This window comes from Rhinoraja longicauda, chromosome 12 (assembly GCF_053455715.1).
Source record: "Rhinoraja longicauda isolate Sanriku21f chromosome 12, sRhiLon1.1, whole genome shotgun sequence".
Lineage (NCBI taxonomy): Eukaryota > Metazoa > Chordata > Chondrichthyes > Rajiformes > Arhynchobatidae > Rhinoraja > Rhinoraja longicauda.
Window position 1 is genome coordinate 26,617,598 of NC_135964.1, and position 12,529 is coordinate 26,630,126.

Consider the following 12,529-nt stretch of genomic DNA (forward strand, 5'->3'; position numbering starts at 1 on the left):
ATGGAAACATTTTAGAAGCCAGCAAAAGATGACTTAAAAGAGTGGGGGTAAAGTATATTAGGAGAGTTAGCTTGCAAGAAATATCTATACAACAAAGTAGTCCTTGCAATATCACAACAAACTGCAGATAAAATCTTTCATGTGAACAGAAAGATAAAATAGTCAATGGGAAATGGCAGGGGTTTATTTTGCTTTCACTTTCATCAGGATTTCACTGCTGTTCCTTGCACCTGCAAAAGATAGAAGTTTTGGTTCAGGACCTGTCTTTGCACTTCTTCAGTGTCTGGAGAAGGTTCCCGACCAGAAACATCATCTGTACATTCCCTGCTCCGATGCTGCCTGCGTTCCTCCAGCACTTTGTGTTTTTGCATTTGGCAATGACTGGTCCCTCCCTCTTTGGGAAATTTGCTCTGGTAAAACGCCCCCGCACATTACAAATGAACCATTTTTTAGACATAATGTAGTTTACTTTACAAAAGTAAAGTGGCACATCTGGTAGATCCACTTCCTCACAGTACCAGAGACCCAGGTTCCATCCTGATCTCAGGTGCTGCCTGTGTTGAGTTTGCACATTCTGCCTGTGACCATGTGGGTTTCCACCAAATGCTCCAGTTTCCTCCCACATCCCAAAGACCCAAAGGGTGTCGGGGTTACAGGGGAAAGGCAGGAGAATGGCGTTGAAAGGGAAAGATGGATCAGCCATGATTGAATGGCAGAATAGACTTAATGGACCAAATGGCCTAATTCTGCTCTGATAACGTATGAACATGATATACGGGTTTGTAGGTTAATTGGCCCTCTGTAAATTGTCCCCTAGTGTGTAGAGAGTGGATGAGAAAGTGGGATAACATAGAACTAGTGTGAACAGGTGATCAATGGTCGGCATGGACTTGATGGGCCGAAGAGCCTGTTTCCATGATGTATTTTTGAAGTAAAAGTAAAGTAGTTTCTCTCAGTAGAGGCTCCTCTGTGTGGTATTATTTGGGAAAGATGATATTATCCTGGCAGTTCGGGGGCTACCAGTTGTCATCAGATTGTTCTGTCCCAGGTGCAGTCTGTCTTTTGCTTCCTGACGCTTAAAGAAAAAGAAAGTTGGCTGAAAAGATGATTAATAGGTTTTGCCTGTGCATGCAGACGTGCGAGTTGTTGTTTTTTCATGCTGTGGCCCGTGTGTGGTTTCCATCTCACCTGTGATCTGATGGGGAAATGGCAAAATGGGAATAGACGTGGTCAACTGTGCACTTACAGCAGCAGGGAGAAAGCTTCCCCTTGCAGGTCTGTTAATCACTTCTCCCTTTCTGAAGCCATCTGCGAATCTATCTAAAATAGACACAAAATGATGGAGTAACTCTGCTGGTCAGGCAACATCTCTGGAGAAAAGGAATAGGTGATGTTTCGGGACGAGACCCTTCTTCAGACTGGGAGGGGGCAGGAAAACTAGAGATATGAAAAAGCATGAAGAGCAAATTAGTTCATAAGTCATAGGAGCAGAATTAGGCCATTCAGCCCATCAAGTCTTCTCCGCCATTCCTTCATGGCTGATGTATATTTCCCTCTCAACCCCATTCTCCTGCCTTCTCCCCATAACCCCTGACACTAATCAAGAACCTATGAGTCTCCAACTTGAACATATCCATAAAAAATGAATCAAAAGGTGTGCAAAAGAGCAAATCAAAGCCAGCAATGATGATAAAGGAAATGTGGAGTCCACAATGGTCCATCGTAGGCTGTGGAGAAGATGATAATGAGAGGATACAAACAGTGAAACTAAGCAGGTCGACAGAGAAACTAGTAGGACGACTAGGGTGGGGGAGCGACAGAGAGAGAGAGAATGCAAGGGTTACTTGAAGTTAGAGAAATCAATATTCGTACGGCTCGGTAGTAAGCTGCCCAACCGAAATATGAGCTGCTGTTCCTTCAATTTGTGTGTGGCCTCTGACAATGGAGGAGGCCCAGGATGGACAGGTCAGTGTAAGAATGGGAGGGGGAGTTTGAGAGCTTGGTAACCAGGAGATCGCGTAGGCCAAGGCGGACTGGGCAAGGTTTTCAGTGAAACGATCGCCCAGTCTGCGCTTGTTCTCGCCGATATATAGAAGTGGATAGAACAGTCTAGAACAGTGGATACAGTGGATACAGTGGATACAGTGGATACAGTGGATACAGTGGATGAGGTTGGAGTTTAATAGTTCAGTGGTGCTTTAATTGTCACAAATGCAACTGCACAGTGCAATTCATTTTGCATATATTACACATGCGGGCGCCGCCATTTTTGCTTGCATTATTCAAAGTCCAGTGTCAGGTCGGCCCACATGGCCATCCTTAGGTCCCAGGGGTGCCTCCTGCAGCCGAGGGTGAAGGCTCCTCCATGGGGAGTTGCAAGTGAACCTCTGCCTCACCTGAAAGGACTGTCGGGGTCCCTAGACGGAGTCGAGGGAGGAGGAATAGCGACAGGTGTTGCACCTCCTGCAGTTGCAAGGGAAGGTACATGGAGAGGGTTTGGGTGGGAAGGAATGCGTTAACCGGGGAGTTGTGGAGGTACGGGTCTTTGCGGAAAGGGGTGGAGATGAGAAGATAAGGTGCGTGGATCCCCAGAGAGGATAGCTGAACAGACTGGGGGCAAACCTCCCATGCCCTGGGCAACGCTCTGGGGCTTCCGAGTCGGCTGTGGGAGGCGAGAGGATGGCGCGGTTTGTGTTAATTCCTAGAATTGTGTTCTAAACAAAGAGTAACATTTTTATTTTCCTCTGGGAGACCGATTTACCAACTTTGAGATAAGGATTGCAAATGTGTTAAATAGGCACAAGATTTCTTTTGGAGATGCAAGGAACTGCAGGTGGTGAAATCTTGAGAAAAGTGGAAGCAAAATAAATGTCCGTTATATTCTTTGGTGGGTAATTCTTCTCAGCACTGAGTCCCTCCACAATTATATTCTAGCACCTTGTTACCCGATACACAAGGAACTGCAGGCGCTGGAATCTCAAGCGAAACACAAAATGCTGGAGGAACTCAGCGGGTCAGGCAGCATCTGTGGAAGGAAATGGGCAGAACACATCTCCCTCCACACACACTGCCTGACCTGCTGAGTTCCTCCAGCAGTTCGTGGTTCACTCAAGATTTCAGCTTATCTGGTTTCTTGTGCATCCTGGGATAATAATAATAATATGACTCAGTTCAATAACAAAGCATGGTGGTAAATCAGCTGTGTTTCTGTCGGAAAGTTGTGATGAAGGGTCAAGTGGCTGGGAGAAGGCAGGAGAATGGGGTTGAGAGCGAGAGATAGATCAACCATGATTGAATGGCGGAGTAGACTCTCTGGGCTGAATGGTCTACTTCTGTTCCTATGACTAATGGACTTAAGAGTCATAGAGTCATGCAGCGTGGAAACGGGCCCTTCGGCCCAACTTGCCCACATCTCCTAGTTACACTCGTCCCACTGCCTGCATTTGGCCCAAATTGCTCTAAACTATCAAATGTTTCTTAAATGTTGTGATAGTTTCCAAAAAATCTGCCTCAACTATCTCCTCTGGCAGCTCATTCCATACACCCACCTTGTTACTCCTCATGTTCCTATTAAATCTTTCCTTCCTCACCTTAAACCTATGTCCTCTGGTTCTCGATTCCCCTACTGTGGGCAAGAGACTCTACGTCTCCCGATCTATTCCTCTTGATTTTGTAGACCTCTATAAGATCACCCCTCATCCTCCTGTACTCCTAGGAATAGAGTCCTAGCCTGCTCATCCTCTACCTATAGCTCAGGCCTTTTTTGTCCTGGCAATATCCTCGTAAATCTTCTCTGCACCTTTTCGATCTTACGGCTGAACAAATTCCATTTTTTTGCCGTTCAAAGAACCAGCATGAAATGGAAAATTGTTTGACTTTACCGAATCTTGTGGAGGCATGGAGAACCGCAGATGCTGGGATCTTGCAGAGAGCACAAAGTGCTGGAGGAACTCGGCGGGTCAGGCAGCATCTGTGGCAGGAATGGATGTGCGACCTTTCAATCTGAAGAAGGGTGTCCACCCGAAATGTCACCCATCTGTGTCCTCCACAGATGCTGTCTGACCCACTGAGTTCCTCCAGCACTTTGTGGCTCTTTTTGTAAACCAGCATCTGCAGTTCTTTGCGTCTACATGTGTGGATTTTGCATGAACTCGCTGTGATTGGCTGTGTTTCCCTCAAGTGCTCCAACGCTGGTTGTGAATTTATTGGCTGCTGTAAATGCACAACTGGGACAGAAAACTGAGGGGCAGGTGAGAAAGAATAAGCTGCAGGAAAATGGGACTGGTGGAAATGCTCTGAAAGCTGCCATTGACTTGATGGAGTGAAGGGCCTCATATGTCCCGGGGGAACATGAGAGGTGTAACAAAAGTAGTGGAGAGGAAACGTTAGTGAAATGTCTTCTGGAAAACTGTTCAAATTTTCTGTAGTCCTTCATAAAGTTGTTCACTGAAATAGAAGCTTGTGAAATTGATTACAATTTATTGATCTAGGAAACTGGCTGAGTAGTAAGAGAGGCTGTAAAGGTAACGGCTGTGTAGGCGTGACAAGTGGCGTCCGTCCCTCAAGGTTAGGTGATCTAAATCCAAGTATTCACTTTTTATTGCCATGTCTGATGACTGGCTGTGTATCCAATCTCGCAAATGATTCAGAAGTAAAGGACATTGACAGCAGTATAGATAAATTAAGATTCAAAGATTAATTGAATGAGCAATACTGCAAAGAGATTTCAACCCAGACAAGTGTGAAGTCATTCATTTTAGATATAAAAGTGATAGAATGTATATAACATCGAACCAGTGTGAATGGGTGATCGATGGTTGGTGAGGACTCGGTGGGCCGAAAAATCCATGCTGTATCACTCAACTAAGCTAAAGATTGATTGATTTGAGCAAAACTGGCAAATAAATTTCAGCCTCGATTTTAGACATAAAGAACGATAGAACACAGATAGAACGTCGAGTAGCACTGCACAGGAACGGGCCCTGCGGCCACAATGACTGCTGATCATGATGCCAAGACCAGACACATGGTGCTGGAGCAACTCAACGACATTTTGGGTCAGGAACATAATTCAGATTGAAAGTTCCCCACCTAAAACGTCACCTATCCATGTTCTCCAGAAATGCTGTCTGATCCGCTGAGGTACTCCAGCACCATGTGTCTTTTTATGTAAACCAGCATCTATAGTTCCTTGTATCTGCATAATGCCAAGGCAGGAGAATGGCGTTGAGTGGAAAAGATAAATCAGCCGTGATTCAATGGCGGTGCAGACATTATGGGCCAAATGGCCTAATTATGCGCCAAATTGCCTAATTAAGCTCATATGACGTGAACTATGAATTTATAAACTTATCACTTCCGGACCCTAGTAATCTGAAGCTATTTGTTTATATAAATATGGCGATGGGGAATATCTTTGCATTGTTGAGGCTTAGACGATTTTCGTGTTTATCAGCTGCTGGATTCTGTTTCTGAAAGCAGGGCTGAACAAGACTGGACAAACTGACAGATTAATGGAGTACAGGTCCACCACCGATTTTCTGGGCAAAATTACGAGAGTGCACTTGAAATCCGTCCCCCAAAAAATGTGGTTCCTAGGCCAGGTGAGGCGGCCGATCTCGACCTCATTGGGACATCGCGGCTGATCGGGAGTCGAGTTTCCCCCCCTGCAGCTGGTGCTCTGGAACTCCCGCCCGGCTGGAGCCGGCAGATCTGTTCCCATAGCCAACTTTGCGGCCAGTATCTCGGCCCCGCAGCTGCCTAGGTGGACTGTTCCGGTACTGTTCAACTCCTCTTGGAGGCCGTGACCTCTGTTGGTCCGGCAAAATGGATAACCCGGAAAGACTGGAATCAAGTGTGCTGAAGGTCGGTGGTGGACAGGTACCCCAGGACATGGTAGGTAAGGAGAGGTCTTGGCACATCCACAGTGTTAATTGTTAATTAACTAGACTTTTATTCTAGTTCCTTATAAGGTCATAAGACCTAGGGGCAGAATTAGGCCATTCGGTCCATCAAGTCTACTTCGCCATTTGATCATGGCTGATCTATCTTTCCATCCCAACCCATTCTCCTGCCTTCTCCCCTTAACCTTTGGCGCCCATGCTAATCAAGAACCTGGCAATTTCTAAAGATTCCCGGTGACTTGGCCTCCACAGACGTCTGGAACAGCCACAAATTTGACTTGTAGTGATCTATTGACTGTGTTGACAATAAATATGTTGGAAATCTGAAATGGGTGACTTCAGAACAGGTGATTGATGGCCGGCATGGGCACTGTGAGATACAGCATGGCCTGTTTCCATGCTGTATCTCCAAACCAAACTCCACTCCTTTACTTCTACTGTACATAGATACAATCAGTTCAAACTCGGGTACAATAGGTCGAGCAAAGTTAGCATTGTAGCGCATCAGTTCCTTAGATAAAGCCTAAGTTTTGGGGTTTTGAAAAGCTAGTTCACATATATGGGCTCTTAATGATGTTTATATTTTACGAAGGCAGTATAGTTCATGAGAAATGCTAGTTTCTGAGACAGCACAGAAAGAGATATCTGCTTAAAGTTGGGAAAGGGAGGGTAGCTGAATTAGTTTGTCACGATAGACCAGAGTGGTGCAGCGGCAGAGTTGCTGCCTCACAGCGCTGGAGACCCGTGTTCGATCCTGACTACAGGTGCAGTCAGTAAGGAGTTTGTACGTTCTCCCTGTGATAACATGGGTTTCCTCCGGATGCTCAGGTTTCCTCCCACATCCCAAAGACATGCGGGTTTGTAGGTTAATTAGCTTCTGTAAATTGTCCCTAGTGTGTAGGACACAACTACTACACGAGGTGATCGCTAGTCGGCATGGACTTGGTGGGCCAAAGGGCCTGTTTCCATGTTGTATCTTTAAAACTTAACTAAACCACCTGCAGTGGGAATAATGGAAAATTCACACATCCATTTTGGGAACGATTGAGGGAGTTTGTATCTCATCTGGTGTCACGGCCAGTTGGGTTTCTATTTGGCTTGACATTACGATGTTGGAGCTAACTGGATTTGTCGATCAGAATGTTTCCAGATGGTGGACTTCAGCACTCCACTGACAATAAATTTCACATTCTTCCCTCAGGTAAAGTTGAGAACTAATTTGATTGGTGCATCTACTACATAAAGACACCTCTGCAAATGATCCACATGCAAAACAGGCCCGTGCAAGACAACATTATGCTGCCAAGAATGTAATTTAAGGAAATTGGATGCAAATTTAGCTCCCCATGTCTTACAACATAGGAGCAGAATTAGGTCATTTGGCGCATCAAGTCTACTCTGCCATTTGATCATGGCCGATCTATCTTTCTCTCTCAACCCCATTCTCCCCATAGCCTTTGACGTTCTTACTGATAACTTGCATCTTGAGTCCAGTAAATTAGAAGGGACTTGAACTATTGACTGCAACAATGCATTTGAATGCCACCCAGGTATAACATAACAGTATAACAGAACTTTATTGTCATTCGGTATAAATACCGAACAAAATTTCAGCAGTCACAAGACACAGCAAAAAAGAAAAGAACACAGGACACACGACCCCAACACAAACATCCATCACAGTGACTCCAAACACCCCCTCACTGTGATGGAAGGCAACAAAACTTCCACTCTCTTCCCCCCCGCACCCACGGACAGGCAGCTCGACCCCTACCGAGGCAACCGACACGCACAGCCCCCGCAAGGGGATGGAAGGTCCCGCGGCCGAGCCGCACCGGGCACTGAAACGTCCCGCGGCCGAGCCGCGCCGGCGATGTTAAGTCCAGCGGCCGAGCCGCGCCGGGCGATGGAAGGCACCGTGGCCGCTGCTAAGTCCCGCGGCCGAGCCGCACCGGGCACTGAAACGTCCCGCGGCCAAGCCGCGCCGGCGATGTTAAGTCCCGCAGCCGAGCCGCACCGGGCGATGGAAGGCCCCGCGGCCGAGCCGCACCGAGCACTGAACCGTCCCGCGGCCATACTGGGCGATGGAAGGCCCCGCGGCCGAGCTGCGCCGGGCACTGTTAGGTCCAGCGGCCGAGCCGCGCCGACGATGTTAAGTCCAGCGGCCGAGCTGGAAGGCCCCACGGGCGATGGAAGGCCCCGCGGCCGAGCTGCGCCCCGGGGAAGAGACCTAATAAAAGAAAGGTTTCCCCCACCCCACCCCACACCCCCCCCACACACCCCACACATACACAGCCAAAAACAGAAACAAAAACCATCCCAACACCGACACACACAAAAAAAAGACAAACAGACTGCCAGAGAGCCGCAGCCGTTAGCCACAAGTGACCCGTAGCTGAGGTGAGGGGTGAAAACACAGGGAACTGCAGATGCTGGTTTACCAAAATAGGACACAAAGTGTTGGAGTAACTCAGCGGGTCGGGCAGCATCTCTGGAGGATATGGATTGGTGACATCTCGTGTCATGATCCTTCTTCAGGCTGAGGGGTGGGGTGGTACAGGGGAAGGGATTCAGCACCGGGTCTGCCCCACCTATGACTCCAGACCCCCCTCCCTCAAAGACCGAAGAAGGGTTCTGACCCGAAACGTCGCCTTTCCATTCCCTCCACAGATGCTGCCTGACCTGCTGAGTTCCTCCAGCACTTTGTCTGTTATCACAAAAGTGGTGCCGCATAACTGCCTGATGGTAAAAGACCACCTTGCAGAAACAACCGTGATCCGTGAATTAAAAAAACATCTTTGTTAAGGTTGAAAACAGCAAACGATGCATTCCCTAAAGAAACGCAATATTGTTTCCAGAGATGCTACCTGACCCACTGAGTTACTCGAGCACTTTGTATCTTTTTGCCTTGCAAACCAGCATCTGCAGTTCCTGTGTCTCTCTGAATTCCAAGATGGCACCCAATCCAGGCAACTCTCTATGTTCTGGTCCTAGAAGCGGATGTGAAATCACGCATTACAATTGCTCCACTCTTTTAAACCTTCACTCCCAACAGCAGCATTTCTTACTTTTTTATAATGTTTATTTTCCCAACATTTTAATAAAAAAACTAAGGAGGCATATTTTTTCAGATTGACAGGAAAGTATTATTGTCTAACTAGATAAACATTATTAGCACAGGAAAGGGAACTGCTTTAAGCAGGTAAAACATTTCCTTATCCGTGTGTGCTGGGCTTCTGAAGTTATTGCCCTGCCTCCCGCAAGCTCCAAGACTTCTTTGTTTATGTTTCTTTTGTGTTACGCAACCCTACAAAGTAATCTAATCTTGTATAATTTGGTAACCCTGGACACCAATTCTTAATATGCAATAAAATTTGGCAGTACTGTCCACAGTTCATCAATTGGTTTTATTATCGCCACTTTGTTCTTGGTTGGAAGGCGAGGAACCTTGCCTGTGCTCTCACCTCTACTGACTGAACAGTAGATTGCTCTAGTCCTAGTGCCTTCACGTTTGTGTTCCTCAATGGTTCAATGCTACCTTATGTACCCAAACGCAGTGACATTCTTTGCATCGGTGACATAATGTTGCATCATTCAAGACTGAAGTTGAGGTTATAATGTGTCACTTGGGGTAAATCAGAAGTCTTTGCGAGGATGTCGCCAGGACTCGAGGCCCTGAGCTATAGGGAGACGTTAAGCAGGCTAGGACTCTGTTCCTTGAAGCGCAGGAGGATGAGGGGTGTCCTTATAGAGGTGTACAAGATCATGAGGGGAATAGATCGGGTAAGCACACAGTCTCTTGTCCAGAGTAAGGGAATCGAGAACCAGAGGACATAGGTTTAAGGCGAGGGCAGAAAGATCTAATAAGAACCTGAAGGGTCACTTTTCCACAAAGAGTGGTGGGTCTCTGGAACTAGCTGCTGGAGGAGGTAGTTGAGGCTGGGACTATTGCAATGTTTAAGAAACATTTTGACAGGCACATGGATAGGACAGGTTTAGAGAGATACGGGCCAAACGCAGGCAGGTGGGACTAGTGTAGATAGAACATGTTGGTCGGTGTGGGCAAGTTGGGTTGAAGGGCCTGTTTCCACACTGTATGATTCTATGAGTCTATAAGAGTCTGCTCCTGTACTATCTGAAGAAGTGTGTCCACCCAAATTGAAGTCTATCCATTTCCGCCAGAGATGAGTTACTTCAGCACTTTGTGCTTTAATCTAGAAGGCATTGTTCAATATTAGAAATTTAAAAAACTGAAGCATTTAAAGTATTGTCTGCAGTTGTGGTCGCCCCACTTTAGGAACAATTCTGGAATGCTTTGGAGAGGGTGCAGAAGAGGTTTACATGGATGTTGCCTGGATTAGAGGGTATTAGCTAAAAGTGAGGTTAGACAGACTTGGATTGTTTTTGGAATATCGGATGTCGAGGGGAGACCTGATAGAAGTATATAAAATTATGAGAAGGCCTAGCTGTGGTAGACAGTCAGAATGTTTTTTCCCAGGGTGCAATGTCAGATACTAGAGGGTGGAGCTTTATGGTCAAGTCAAATTTATTTGTCACATACACATACACGATGTGCAGTGAAATGAAAGTGGCAATGCCTGCGGGTTGTGCACAAAAAGAATTACAGTTACAGCATATAAATAAAGTTAATAAGTTACTATTAGTGTCGACAAAAAATTAGTCTCTGGGGTTATAAAAGTTGACAGTCCTGATGGCCTGTGGGAAGAAGCTCCGTCTCATCCTCTCCGTTTTCACAGCGTGACAGCGGAGGCGTTTGCCTGATCGTAGCATCTGGAACAGTCCGTTACTGGGGTGGCAGGGGTCCCTCATGATCTTACTTGCTCTGGATCTGCACCTCCTGATGTATAGGTCCTGCAGGGGGATGAGTGTAGTTCCCATGGTGCGTTCTGCCGAACGCACTACTCTCTGCAGGGCCATCCTGTCCTGGGCAGAGCTGTTCCCAAACCAGACTGTAATGTTGCCGGACAGGATGCTCTCTACAGCCCCAGAGTAGAAGCAATGAAGGATCTTCAGAGACACTCTGAATTTCCTCAGTTGTCTAAGGTGGTAAAGGCGCTGCTTAGCCTTACCCACCAGTGCGGCAATGTGCGTTGCCCACGTCAGATCCTCTGCGATGCGGACTCCCAAGTATTTAAAACTGCTCACCCTATCCACAATCGACCCATTTATCTCCAGTGGCATGTACGTCCTTGGATGTTTAGCCCTTCTGAAGTCCACAATCAGCTCCTTTGTTTTAGTGACAGTCAAGAGGAGGCTATTGTCCTGACACCAGAGTGCCAGATCAGCCACCTCCTCCCGGTAGGCCTTCTCATCGTTGTTGGAGATCCGGCCCACCACCACAGTGTCAAAGAGAGGGGCAAAGTTTAAGGGAGATGTGTAGTGGCATTTAATAAACTTTTTGATAGACGCATGGTTATGCAAGTAATCGAAGGACAGGAATCATGTGCAGGCGGAGGTGAGTATATAACTTGGCATCATGTTTCGCACGGACTATGTGGGCCGAAGGGCCTGATCCTACCTGTTCTATGTTCGAGAACCCAATACGTCTGGATTTTAAATACTTTTATCTTCAATAATTGTACATTTTAAGAATGCAAAACTTAAGATATCAGCTTCTAATGTTATTCTCTGTTCAGATCCCCCCTTTTCTCTCTTTCCCCCCTCCATCTGTTCTCCCCTCCCCCTGCCCTCCCAACTCTGCTCCGCAAATGCTTATCGCTAATATTTCCTGTATTGATTTGAGAGTCAGCTTCTATGGCGGTTCTTGCATTGTAATTGCTGCATTCATTATTCTGCCTGATTAAGAAGATGCCAGCCTCTTCTCCAGTTCATTTTTTTTTAAAAATAACTGCTTCCATTTTCAGCAATTTGCACTACAAATTGGGGGTGGCACAGTGGAGCAGCTGGTAAGGTTTCTGCTTCACAGCGCCAGAGACCCGGGTTCGATCCTGACCTCGGGTGCTGTCTGTGTGTGTGGAGTTTGCACATTCTCCGTGTGACCGCGTGAGATTCCTCCGGGTGCTCCGGTTTCCTCTCGCATCCCAAAGACGTGCGGGTTTGTAGGTCAAGTAGCCCTCTGGAACCCTCCTAATGTGTGGGAAGTGGATGACGTAGAACTATTGTGAACTGGTCAGTGTGGACACTGAGCTGAAGGGCCTGTCACCACGCTGTATCTCTAAAACTAAATTTAAATGAGCTACGATTTCTCACAGGGTTTGGTAGATAGAGCAAATGAGCTGCCAGAAGAGGTAGTTGAGGCAGGTACTCTCACAAGATTTAAAAGTCATATGAACAGGTACATGGATAGGCAAGGTTTAGAGGGATATGATATAGATGGGGCATCATATCCGGTTTGCGCAAGTTGGGCCCAAGAGCCTGTTTCCTTGCTGTATAACTTTGTGACTACGTTGCTGAGAACTATATACTGCACCCTATCTTCCCCTTTGCTCTACTTATTGTACTTGAGATTGACTTGTTTATGTTCATGTGTGGTATTATCTGATCTGTTTGCATCGCCTGAAAAACAAAAGGTTTTATTGTACCTCAGTACACGTGACAATAATAGACCTAAATAAACAGCAGCAGTTAATTTTCGATCAGGTGTG

At 46.6% G+C, this 12,529-nt stretch overlaps 1 protein-coding gene across 1 annotated transcript in view; it reads left to right on the forward strand.

Moving 5' to 3' along the window:
* LOC144598810 (prostaglandin F2 receptor negative regulator-like) overlaps window positions 1–12,529 on the forward strand; it is a 43,917-nt gene that overhangs the window by 14,673 nt on the left and 16,715 nt on the right. The window lies entirely within an intron of this gene.